The sequence below is a fragment of the Larus michahellis genome, chromosome 2, assembly GCF_964199755.1.
Source record: "Larus michahellis chromosome 2, bLarMic1.1, whole genome shotgun sequence".
Lineage (NCBI taxonomy): Eukaryota > Metazoa > Chordata > Aves > Charadriiformes > Laridae > Larus > Larus michahellis.
The window spans coordinates 153,988,764-154,000,811 of NC_133897.1; positions in this window are offsets into that span (position 1 = coordinate 153,988,764).

Here is a 12,048-nt window from a genome sequence, read left to right on the forward strand (position 1 = left end):
TTGGGAAAGAGTAAAAGCACTGCCATGGAAACTAAAAAGGTGATAACCAGTGCAGAGGATGCTCAGCAGGCGCAGGGCTCCATTCTGGAGCTTAGCATGTATCCTTTGCTCTGTGAATGCGTGTGGGGCAAAAGCCATGGAATTTCAGTTATAAGTGAGATCTAAGGTTGAAATTCAAGTTGTCCTACAGCTGTAACTGCGGTGCAGCTGGGGATCAGGGCTACGCTTGGGTGTGCACCCAGCACACTTAGTTCCTGGTCCCAGAGCCCCACATGTGCAGAGCTCTCTCTGCACATATGAAATAAGGGATCCACCCAGGAGAAGAGACTGCCTTGTGACAAGGGGATTGCCTGAGCTCCCAGTCCCTGCACAGCAAAGCTGTTGGGCAACTGCTGCAGGAGCCCTCCAGGTTGAGTTTGAGACTGGCCTGGAGATTTCCCTGGGCAGCTCCTGTGGTGCCTGGATGGACTGACAGACGGGCACTATTTGTGTGTGAGATGTGTTGATTAACCTGGCCGACAACCTGGCCATCCAAGGGACTCACCCAGGCTGTTCCTGCTACAGAGCTGACCAGGCTGCACATAGGTAAGATACTTGTAAATAGTGGAAACTGTTCTTGGCGAGAAGCAGAAATGGGCACATAGCGCGGCCTTTTGTCAAGATGGTTAGATGTTTTGTGCATAATTTGATACTATCAATAGAAACAGACCACGCGTGTGCTGGAGTGGCCAAGCAGGACCACAGCCCAGCTGGATCATAACAAGTGAGCAGAGGGCTGGGGAGTCTCACCAGGTCCAGCTGAAGATGCTGATGCAAGGACCCTCGCAACAGAGACTCCCATCACCATCTGGACAGTAACCAACACTGCTGTTTGAGGGATTGGAGCATTACCCTACGGAAACAACCTCCCCAAATCTATTTATTTTTAACAAATGCTCTGTGAGTATCTATGCAACGAGTGTCCTAGCAGTACAGTGCTCCTGGGGCACTGAGGGAACGCGCACAGCAGCGGTCCCCCACGCACTCAACACAGAAAAGAGAAACGTGGTTTCACCTCCATTGGAGGAACCTTCTGTTGGTGTAGAAAGCAAATAGAGCCTGTGTCTTACTCCTGTTTTGGACTTCAGCTCTTGTGCTAAGGCATATTTTATTAATCTACTGGAAGGGATGTCTTTAACAAAGATCTTCTGCCATCTTAAAGGTATCATGTGGTGATTAGACAGTCTCCTGACAGGGAGAACTGAATCAAGTCTTTTCATGGATAACTAAACATGGGTCCTTCATATCCCAGAAGTCTGTTGTAACTTTAAGTAACGCCTTCTGCAGTCTCCTCTGCCATCTTGCTTGGGGCTCCCCTTACCTACTTCTGGGGGTCTACTTACGAGCTAAGAACTCAGGCTTCCCTTATAGGGAGCATTTTGAAGGACAAATTTATATCTGCTTTAAACATTTCTCAAAACCTTTAGTGACAGAGGCTTTGTGCCCTTGGTTATTTGCTCCATTGATTAACTGTTCTTCCAACTAGACAGTTTTCTTGCCCAGCTTTCTCTTTTGACGCAAATTATCCTAATCCACTTCTTGTCCATCTTGTCCTCCATCCCTCTGTACAACCTCTGCAATATCACCTTTCTTCTGCCTTCCCACCAGTCTGCTAAGCTAAGTCAAACCCGTTTTATTTCAGTCATCACCAACAAAATATATTTTCTAAGTGCCACTTTTCTTAACGTCAAGCAGAGGGTCTTCATCTCTGTGGATATGTAACATCTAAACCAGGACATGACACTCCTTGTCAAACTTCAGAAGTGCTGATGAGAGGAAAACTACTGTCCATGTTACAGGATAGAAGCTGCCCTTCTGGCAACAGCATGACATCAGTTATATCATGTTTAGATTACGATTCCCTACAACCATCTTTTCTGCTGTGCTGCTGCTGAGTTCTTTTTCCTTTTTCGATTTGTTCCTCTTCCAAGTGCAGCACTTTTTGCACTTGTCTATGCTGCGCTTCATCTTGCCGACTTCAGATCGTTTCTCCAATGTATTGTTTTAAATTCTAACCCTCTCAAGTGCTTTCAATCCCCCTTTGTTCATTATTTTCACATTTGAGGTCATCCATGCTTTTCCGTTATCCAGGGTGTTAATGGGGATATAGGAGAGTACACCTAATTGCGCGGGACACAGCCTGTTCTGAGTTATTGAAAATTGAGTGCAATCTTACAGCAATTTGTGTATTCACCATTATAGTGTTTTAATCGACTCAATTCATGCTTATTTCATTAACTTCATTAAAAAAACAGAGCTACACAGGCTAGGCAGTTAAAACCAAACTGTGGTTGTGAGGAACTGGACAGCCAAAGTACCCATTTAGTCAGATTTTTCAGCAATAAAACATTAATCAAGCTTTTTCTAGAAATCTCCCCAAATCTTTGGCAAAACCTCAAGTGTCAGTAATGGAAAAATCTATGGGAAAATAGGACAGAACTTGTCATACTTTACTTTATGCCCAAAAAGCCATTACTCAGTATCATTGCTAAGGTTATGTTTTGAGCTCTCCAGAATGTCTTTTACTTTTTATTTATTTTTGTAAGATCTACTACAAATGAGCATCTCTCTGGACATCAGCGTAATAGAAAGCGCTGTTATCCCTGTACTTGTGTGAGTAGTTCAGAAAAGTTTGGCTCAGTAAAATCTGGCACTCTGGCTACTGTTAAAGTTATTGCTGGCTCAGGTTACTAAATTTTTTAACTCCTTGATAAGTCATTCGAAACATAAGCTTCCCAGACTGTTCAAGTTTATTACTCTTTTTAAGTGAACTGATCTAAATTAGAATCTCCTGAGATCAATAGCTCATTTTTATCACAGAACATTTGAACTGTACCATATAGATCAGATAAATCATCTTTCACTGCACTTGAAAGTTTTAAACGCCAAATCTGCGGTGTAAAACTACCATAAATTTGGTGCTAGGCAAATGATACATTACGACTGTTTCTACCTGCCTATGGCTCTTCCTGAATAAATGCCATGTTCCAGCACAGCAATTATTCTAATTGCAGATGTTTCCTCAGACTGCGTGGCATATTTCTCTCTCTACATTACAACCAGTATCTCCTCACTGGGTGACATAGATGCTGTTCAGCTTATTTACACTGTGAGAAACACTAAATAACGTATGTGACTACGTGCGCGATCCAGAATTAAAGGCGCGAGTACATTCAAAGTGGAAGTTAAAATCACGGCTATGGCCTGTGCTGGTCAGTGTATGAATCACAGGATCACGGAAAATTCATGCTGGAAGGGACCGCAGGGGGTCTCTAGCCCAGCATCCTGCTCAAAGCAGGGTCGGCTCAGAGGTCAGACAGGTTGCTCAAGGTTGTACCCAGGGGATACCCAGGGGTACAAACCCAGGGGGCTTGAAACACTTCCAGGATGGAGACGGTCTGACCTTGCTGGGCAACCTGCTCCAGTGCCCAACTGTCCTCATGGGGACAAAGATCCTCCTTATATCCAACCTGAATTTCCCTTTTTTCCATTTTATTCTTACTGTCTCATCCTCCCACCAGGCACAGCTGTGAAGATCCTGGCTCCGTCTCCTCGATGACCTCCTCGTGGGCGCTGGGGGCTGCTCTTGGTTCCCCCCTAAGAAGCTCTCTCTTCTCCAGGCAGAACCAGCCCAGCTCCCTGGGCAGCTGCTCCCACCTCGAGCATCTTGGTGGCCCTCAGCTGAACTCGCTCCTGTTGATTGATGCCTTCCTTGTGACATTTTGCCTTCCAAAGATGATTGCTTTTTGATTTTGATACTGCTTCAGTTCATGTATTAAGCCATTATATGCTGTCGGCTGATCAAGAAAACTGCCACAGCAAAGGTCATTAGGGGGATTTCAGAGGCAGATGACATGACATTGCATAGAACCACTTGAAATTTTTTTCTGAAACATTTTTTTTCCAAAGAAAAATAACCTTGCAACCAAAATAAATGTGGTTTTCATAGCAATTTTTCATTTTTTTTTCTCTTTCACTTCTTTCAACAGAAAAAGTTTTTAGATGCATAGGAGAGATTTTTTTTCCCTCATTTTGCCTAATTCATGATATGTAAAAATAAATAATGGATTTTTAATGTCAGTTTAAAGTATAATTCTTTTTTAAACAAATAAACCCATCTATAGGCCCTGTAGAAAAGGTGAAGGATCCTGTGAGTTTCAGGGCAGAAGGAAACCTGATGTAAAAGGGGACCCTGCCGAGCCACGTGAGCAGGAACACGTGCTCGCTACCGGGCAGGTTACTGGTGCGGAGCTGCAGCCACCGAATCCCCACACTTAATCCACTCCCAAGGCCTTGACCTAAGTCTTTCCATGTGGCAAATGTGAAGGGCAAAGTTTCAGAAAAATATCAGAGGCAGACCAGCATTTCCCCATGTTCTTGGGCACAAGTGTTAAAGGAAATCCTGAGGAATTTTTCCAGGACACCATCTGTTATTCTGGTCAAAGCATGGCTCCGGAAGGCATTTATAGTCCTGGTAGAAAATAAGGGAAACTTCCAAAGTATTTCACTGTGCTATCATTGCTTCTGCCAGACTTGCAGCCGTATATTACCGTGTTACAGCATCACCGTAGCAATCACAGGAAATGCAGGTAGGTATCCACGTCTGTGAGTTCAATGCTAAATCAATTGCAAAATGTGTACTTTAAATCATTAAGTCAGGGTTTCACTGTGGTCTGTCCTTCACCAGCATTATTCACTATTTTCATTATTGCTATGGACAGAGGCATAGAGAATATGTTTATTAATTTTTCAGATGACCCCAATCTGGAAAGGGTTACCTGGAGGACTGAAAAATAGGATTAGAATTCAGAATACTTTTGACAAATTGAATAAATGATTAAAACAAAAAAAGAAGACGCAATTCAATCAGACCATGTGAAAGGTATTTATACACAGGTAGTGATAATCATCTCCTCAAATATGCAATAGCCGAAGTGGGGTATAAGAGGAGAAGATCTGGCTGGTGGGGGAAGGCACTTAATAAATCACAAGGTGAACCAAAGTCAGCAATGTCATGCTGTTTCCAGAGAAGTATCTATTGCCGTGAGATATATAAGCAGGATCTTGTCTGTGACACATAGTGGAAATCTTTCTTCTTTCAGGGCTGGCAGGGCCCCAGCTGGAGCATGTACCCGGCCCCAGCTCAGCAACGATGCAGACGCTGGTGAGAATCCCGGGGAGAACGGTCCAAAACCACAGCCCGAAGGAACGGGGGCCGTTTGCTAAAAGGAAAAGAAGAGAGAGGCACGACTGCGGCTTCTAAGACATAAAAGGTAGCTGTAAAGAGGGAAGGAATTAATTCTCCATTATGAAGTAATGGCTTAAATTACAGTGAGGCTTAAGTCAGGCATTAGGAAAAGCTTTCTAATAGGAAGAGTAATTAAGCACAGAAATAGACTGCATGAGGAATATCCATCATTGGAGTCTTTTAAGAGGAGGCTAGAAAAGAGTGTGTAGGCTGTACAGGAATGGGCAGTCCAGCCATGGGGCTGAAAAGGGGGAAGAGTTGCTCTGATTTGGCAAGTGGAGAAGATTTACACTTTCTAAATGCCAGTCCCCTGGCTGTGATATGCTGGTGTCTGTGTAGCACTAGCAGACAGATGACCTGGAGCAAGCACTTCATTGACTGGTGTGTGCAAACCCCAACAGAAGGCCTGTTTTTACAGATGGCACCTCAAAAATCTTAGGAACACAGGGAACAGGACATCAAAGCAAACCCTCTGATTCACCCTTGGTATGAGGTTAGCCCCAACGCTCTGCAGGAATTGGGGTCCAGCTGACACTGCAATCTACCACCATAGCAGGAAAAAGCCCATCAGGAGAGTGCGACCAACCTTTGTAGTAATCAGCATGCTCTATACTTAGATGCCTTCCTGCCAGATTTTGCTTAGATCAAATTTTTAATTGGTGTTTGAGACTCTAGACAGTGGGCGAGTGCAGAGGGAGGCTGGCGAACAAGTTTTTTTATAGTAGGAACACTAACTCATATTTTACCAAATCAGCTCATATATCGGTATCCTAAAAATATCTACAGAACCCAGATACTTTTAAAAGATAGATTCAAATTTATCAACAGGCTTTTACTATTAGAAAAAGCAAGGCCCACACTCTTTAAATGTCATATTAAATGCAAACGTATCCGTATTTACCAGCTTCATGCTACCCCTGGTATCATCAGGTAGCTCAGGGACTTGATTACAGTCATCATGACAATGCTACAATAAAAGATTATGAATAGCTTGTTGCTGACTTGGGAGCAATCTGGAAATCTCATGTCATAAAACCAGCATTCAGTCTCTTTAACTTTATTATATTAAAAAAGTTATAAAAACTCACTGCATAATTTTTACTGTGCTCCGTACACAAGAGAGCCATTATTTAACTCTTCATTTAATTTCCAGATGCTGTATATATGCACCATATAAAAGGTATCCAGAGAACCCAGGCAGGAAATGGGCTTATGGTAGGCAGCTCAGAGATATGCATGTGTGGAAAATGCCGTTAAAATTATAGCTTATCTAGTGCGTTTTGCTTACCTAAACTACGAAGCCTTTCAACTATTTCCATAGGTTGAGCTCGACGCTGCAAGGTCGATGTCCCCTCATCCCAGCTGGGTGTCCAGGTGGGCACTGCCTGGGGATCGCCCCCGAGATGCCAGATCCAGGGTCCTGTGGTGTTTTCTGCCTTGAAACACAGCCAGTGTGACCCATTTGGATCCTTTACATGCCACGCGCCATCGCTGCATGCCATAAAACAGCGCAAGAGTGGCACTATGAAATCCCAGTCCTGGAGTTCTACTGGACTTTCCAGTTTTTATTTAGCAAAAAAGACAGATAAAATATGTGGCTGTAGAAAAAATCTTACCCAGGTAACAATTTGCAGGAGGCAGAGCAATGTGGGCTGTATTTCACTGAGAAGTTTTAGGCACACCGTCCCAGTGCGATGACACAAGCGTGCTCATATGCCCCGCGAGCCCCCGCGCCGCCGCTGGGTTTCCCCCGGCTCTGCCGTCTGAGCACATCGCACGTACTCTGAAACTGGAAAGGGAATAAACAAAAACAGCTCACTTTTTCAAAGTCTTGAACATTTGAATTGTGAGTCCTGGTTTCCTACCTCCCAGTAATATTATACATTATTGCAAAGAGAAGTTTAGAAGTCCCTGCAGGGAAGAAGAAGTTGTTGAGCCATGGCCAGTGCCTGCATGGCACAGGCAAGGAGGACGTGAGCCCTGTTTAAACACCAACTGCAATTCCACAGGCTTGAGAAATCCTGGTTGCTGAGAAGCTTTTACGCAGGATGTCCCAGCACATGCTTTTACCAGCTTGCTCTGTCCTTTTTCTGAATTCAAACTGCAATTATAGGAATGGCAAAATGGAAAAATAAATATATGTGCAGTAGCTGAGAAAAAAAACAATTAGCTTTGCACTGGTGAGAAATTATGCAGAACTCCTCGTGTCTTTAACAAACTGGCTCTCAATACGTATATTATAATGTATCTTCATGACCCAAATATACTTAGGAAGAGCATGACAATGAAGTTTATGTTGTAAGCATAATAAAGGAACTAATGCAGTAAAGTTACTGTATTTTATTAGTAGAAGAAAACAACTAAAATGATATCCAGGTAGTAACTTAGGAACCAAATGTCATTGCTGTCTCTTTTGCTGCCAAAATATGTGTACTCTCTTCCTAACAGTTTCTTTCCCCAGGGAAAAATAAATGTATCTAAGAAATACTTGTTAGCAATGCAATTACAGGCTTAATTCCCCAACCAACTTCAGACATCATAAAAACAAAAACAAGCAGAAGCCCTTTGCAACTGCAATGGAAAAGAGACAGAAAAACACTAAGTGTTCAGAGGAAGATAATAATATATTTTTATAACAAAAGCCGACACACTCTTTGACAATAACATTTGAGAAGTCATTAGCATTTGTTTTTCAACTGTACTGTCTTTTCCCTTTAAGCTACAGCCTAGAATGAAAAGCCTTTTCTAAGGGTAGACTCTGTGCTACTCCTGAATAGGACTTCTGGGACACTCAGACACCAAAGTAGTTTGCCAGACTCTCAGAAAAGCAAAGCAGCTGTATCAAAATAACATTCCTTGGCATTGCTTGCTTCTGAAGGTCTGGTCCCTCCAAGGAACTTAATTAGACCTGGGTTATTTGGACAATGTGGACTCAACCATGAGAGCTAAGATGCTGGGAAGCTGATCCAGAGCATTTCCGAAATGTTTGCCCTGAGAAAATAAGATTTTTTTAAAAAAGTTTTAATAAATAACATAAAAAAGGACAAAAAGTGCTAAACCTTACTTTTTCTGTGACCATACAAATTAGACCCTTATTCACGTAACACCTTGGAGAAAGAAAACCTTCAAGAGGGCTGGCACAGGCCATAGGAAGTTTGTAGCTGTGCAAGGCTCGTATCTGTGGCGTCCTTCAGGACTCCCATGCTGTGGTCTAGATTCAACTCACATCTTCTCACGCATTTAACAGTGTGCTCCCTGCCCAGCCTGGGCACCCTGGGCAATCTCCCTATCCATAGCAAGGTCTTGAGGTCCCCCCGAGACGCCTGGCTTGGGAGGGGCTGTTTCACACCATTGGCTTCACCAGGAGCCGGAGAGAAACTGAGCTTGGACACTTCCCTGGGTGGGGAGTAGACGTCTGATACTCCTGACCTGAGTCTGCAGCCTCCATAGAAGAATTCCCACTTGATTTAGTAGGAGCATGGACTTTTTCTGTTGGACGTAATGGTGTACACCACAAAATGGTACCTTGCTATGTTCCTGCTAGATCCCTGCTCCCAATGCAAACTCGAATTTCTTTGAAAAAGGCCTAGAAAGTAAAAAGTCTTTTTATCCCCAACTACTTTGTGTAATTTGAAATACCCAGCTAAGACATTGCAGAGGACTTCTACCCCTCAGTAGGCACATAGTCAGTGGCTATCAAAAGTCTCTATTCTTTTGAAATATTGGGATCAAACCCAAGATAAAAATATTGAAGTTTAAAAATTCAGTATTTTAAAATATTGAACATTAACATCCTTTTAATGATTTTTAAATTGGCTATAAATCAGGGTAGATATTTTCCTTTCGACAGTCACTTATAAAAGGTTACTGTATTACTAGTTTCACAAGAAGAGGGAAGTGCTTTTTCTCTCAATTTGTCTTGCCTCCAGCCTTGGATCCCAAAATGACAGATGACTGGAGAGCTTCCAGTCAAAGGCACCGGAGCTCCATTGGGTGAAAAAACATATTCTCGCTATAAATGCAAAATCTGTAATAATCGAGCCCCAGAAATCATAAATGCCTGGATCCCTAGGTTGCAGGCAATGCAGTACAGAGCTACTCGAGCTGATGCCAGAGAAAGGTGGAGAAGAACTTTGCAGATGATCTCTAAGATGTTTCGTGCCTGGTAAAATTGACTGACTTCACTGGCACTTGCAATTAATAGATGCAGTGAATTTCCCTCTGTACATTTAAGCTGTCAGTATCTACTCCCATAATGACAGGATGAGAGATTTTATTTTTTCATTTTTTAAAGTGTGGCTGATTAAAGTTGAAATGGGATCAAGGATATAGGTTTTTTTTTACTGATGGAGATTTTGGATAATAATGACGAGGGGCTTTCATTTGTGAAAGCCAGCGTGTTGCCTCACATGTCTGCATTGGATGCAAATTTTGAGAAATGTCCTTGACTAGGGTCATTAGAACGGGTATGATTGGATATGTGACATTTTTAATGTAGACTCGGAAACAAACTGCTTTATTATTGAAAGCCGGGGATGAATTTATTGAGATGGTCTGAATAATTTCTCTGAAGCAGAAATTCCACAGACAGCTGCTGTCTCTCTCTTAATGAGTTTCAGAGTCTGCATAAAGACGAAACCCAAGTCTTTGTGGAAAGCTCTGAAGAGATTTCTTTCTACCCTGCCTTGCAGCCTGTCTCCTGAGAAGCACAACCCTCAGCACTGACAACAATAAACAGGAAACAAAGGTCTAGATTAAATGCTGGGAATGATCTATGGCTCTGTTTGCTGGCATGCACCTGGGGCTTGAGACCCTTTTGCAAAATCCTAGAAACTCATCTATCTCACTAGCAGAAGTCACATGCTTCCAGTGATTTGAAACAAAAAAAGGCTTTATCTGTAATATTCTGAGGTGAATTTTAAATTTTCCTTAAACTGAGGGTGCCCAGACCTGATACTTTGGCTTAGCACCTTAGAAAGACCGAGATCCATTGTAAATCGGGAAATAACCCGGGTTTATTTTTCAGGCATTCCCGGCCTGTGACAGGGTGTTGTTGGTGTTTGGTAATTTCTGAGGAAAAGATGAGTTGAGAAGCACACAGGGACACTGCAATAACAGTAGAATTTATGGGATGGGGAGCCAACAGAAGCCCTTGTTGCCTATGAATTATAAGCCTGTGTCAGGTTTCAGGGCACACAGCTGGGAAGGCTGCCTTCCGCATCCTTCCTCCCTCCCTCGCTCTTGGCTGCGGAATAAAATTGCTGCTTAATGGCATTTCTGGGATGGAAAGTAGCGTGGTACTTCTGTTCTGTAAGATTTCTGCACGTGGCCTGGGTCCATGCTATTCAGCCTTGGACCTGAGTCTCTTCTCAAACCACCCTCGCCAGCCATCCGCATTAAGTGTCATGCCCCAGTAAGTGGCTGCAACTTTAAAAAACAACGTTAAAGAGCAAGTTTTTAATGTCCAGAAGAAGCTAGGAAGTCCCAGGAATGAGTCAGAAAACCTATCTCTTCCACCAAAGGGGCTTATAAAGGTGCGTAGGTGGGTATAAGCACCCGGGAAAAGGTTCTTGAGAAAAGGACATTAGAGGGGCAGAGGCAATGACGCATTGTGGAAAAATCATGTATTTCTGCTGCTTGCCGGTGGCTGTTCAGAAACGTGTTTGAGATACCATCAGCTCCTTGGCTCACAGGCTCCAGGGAAGTGTTTGCACAGCTGACATGTGGGAGGCAACATGTGGATCTCTGATGGCATAAAATTTAATTTTTTGCATATATATGGTGTACAAACGTGCCCCTCCACTCTCACGAATCTCAGACAAGGTGCATGTTCTGCAAGTTGGGGGAAGGGAAGGGAGATCCCAGCTCGTCATATACATCTTGGGCTACCCATGGTAAAAAAAGCTGCAGGATTTAAATGCAGCACCCAGTGTTTGCCCACTGCCTATTTCTAATCTCTCCTGCGAAGGCAGCGCATGGGTAGGGATCTCAATCACAGTCTGTTTCTGCCAAGAATACGGTAAAACACAGACAGGCCAGTACAAAATTTCCCATTAGCGCCGAGGAGCTTGTCTGCGGCCAGGCTGTGAGAGGTGAGGCTGGAGGTCTTCTCCTCCCCTCCAGGGACTGCGGCTGTCGACAGAACTAACAAACTGAATAAAGCAGAAAAAACAACCCGCAGTCCTTCCCGGTGAAATGAAGATTTCAATAACCTGTGTCGCAAACGGCAATAATAAGCAGTCTCTTCTCTTTCAAACTGTTAGGAGCAAACGTGCCAGGGGTAGAAATAAGTCTTTAGAGCGATCGCTCAGATTAAAGAGGCTTGTGCTGAGCCGGGGTGAGGGAGGTGTGCTTTCCTCCAAAGCCGAGCAAGCGAAAGGCAAACAGTGGTTTGACTGTTTCCAGGCAAATTGGGCCGTTTTAATCACCTTCCATCTCCCCCTCAGCGCGCCCGTGCGAGCGGGTGGGTGTGCGCAGAGCTGGGCTTGAACCCCAGCCGGCAAGGGGCAGAGCACGCACCCGCCGCCTGAGCAAAGAGCATATCACAGCAGCGAGCATGGAGGGGGGAAAAAACAAACAAACAGAAAAAAAAAGCAAGGAAAAAACCAGAGGGAGGCCCAAAACCCCCAATCTGACGCACTCAGCAAGTTGCTGTTTGGCATGTTGGTGACGCCACCGGCGCTCGGAAAGCAGCTTTCTCTCGCAGGGTGTTTATTGAGGAGATTATTAAAAGCTTTCTCATTTAAAAACATTTGGCCGAG